The sequence below is a fragment of the Onychostruthus taczanowskii genome, unplaced genomic scaffold (assembly GCF_017590055.1).
Source record: "Onychostruthus taczanowskii isolate IOZ18803 unplaced genomic scaffold, ASM1759005v1 scaffold8, whole genome shotgun sequence".
Taxonomy (NCBI): domain Eukaryota; kingdom Metazoa; phylum Chordata; class Aves; order Passeriformes; family Passeridae; genus Onychostruthus; species Onychostruthus taczanowskii.
In genome coordinates this window covers 16,345,000-16,346,470 of record NW_024505892.1, presented here as the reverse complement: position 1 = coordinate 16,346,470, position 1,471 = coordinate 16,345,000, and positions in this window count along the sequence as shown.

Genomic DNA, 1,471 nt, shown 5'->3' with positions numbered 1-1,471 from the left:
GGGGGGGGAGGGAAAAGGGGGGGAAGAAAAGGGAAAAAAAAAAACCTCTAGCACCCAACACCCAGCGCGCGCGCGCAGGCAGCGGGGCACACGCGTGTTCGGAGACACGCGGGCCGGGAAGGCACCCGCGCACCCCGCGCTCAGCGCCTCCCCCGGGAACAAAGCGGGGCTCCGCAGCGGGGCGGCAGGAGCGGCACCCCGCGCATCCCGCAGCCGCTCTCCCGCCGCCCACGGCCCCGTCCGGCCCCGCGCCCGGGCATCGCCGCTGCCCCTTGCGCCCCGTCCGGTCGTGTCGCTGCGGCGCGGCGGCCGCCGACACGCGTGGGACTGAGCGCTCCGGCAGCGCTGCCCGGGCTGGGCGAGGTCCGTCCTCCGGCGCCGCCGTGGTGCAGGTGCCCGGATCCGCCGGCGTGAGGCCCCAGAACCCGCGTGGGCGTCCATGGGGCCGGCCCCTCCCCCGGAGCCGAGATCCGAAATCCACCTTTTTCCACAAACACAGGAGCCGTATGCGGGAGGTGTATGTGGGGATACCGGCACGCTCCCCACTTCCCATGTCCCTCCATCTCCTGTTTTTTGCCCGCTGCCACCCGGGCTGTGCAGGGCGAGTTCCCACCCACTCTTGCCCTTGGCCGGTGTTGTGGAGTTTATTATAGTTATCTGCGATTGTTTCCATTGGAATGGCAAAAAAAAAAAAAAAAAAAAAAAAAAAAAAAAAAAAAAAAAAAAAAAAAAAAAAAAAAAAAAAAAAAAAAAAAAAAAAACCAGAACATGCGGGCTTCGGGTGGGCACACGCTTTGCACGGGCAATCGCCCTGGCTGGGCACGTCCCCTGTCGCTCCCCCTGCCCGGCAGAGCCATGCCTCGCTGCACAGACCCGACAAGGGCCACGCGTACCCAAGCTGCCCCCCCCAACCCCCGAGGCCGTCGCTCCTGCCTTTTGCTTCAGATCCACCAGCTCCTTTCTGAAGGGCAGCCATGCTGTCCTTCAAGTAGCAGGGAAGAGCTGGGGGAGGCATGCCACAGGGAAATGCTGGATGGTGGCCCACTTTTCCACAGTGCCTTTGCCTGGCTTTCTGCTTCCGTGTTTGTTTTTCTTCTTGGAGCCGTCTACGGGCACACAAAGAGGACAGTAATAGGCAGGACACTCCCCTGGCACAAAGATTTGTGAATATGAGGTCAACACGACCATCATGTAGACTACGATGGGGTTTCTGCTCCTCCACGTACTTTGCAAGGATGCAGCACAGTGCAGGAGGGCCTCCCTGGGGAGGCACAGGTGAGGCAAATGGGATGCTTCAAGGGGCTCTCCATATGCAGTGTCTTGCCCCCTTTTGTGTGGGCCAGGTTCTTACTTGGCTGCAGTGACTTATAAAACCTAAAGGATGGTTAGCTCTGCCTCCGTCTCAGGGAGAGACAAGGCAGAACTGGGCTCCTGAATGCACTGAGGTGTGATGGATGAGTGTCTCACCAAA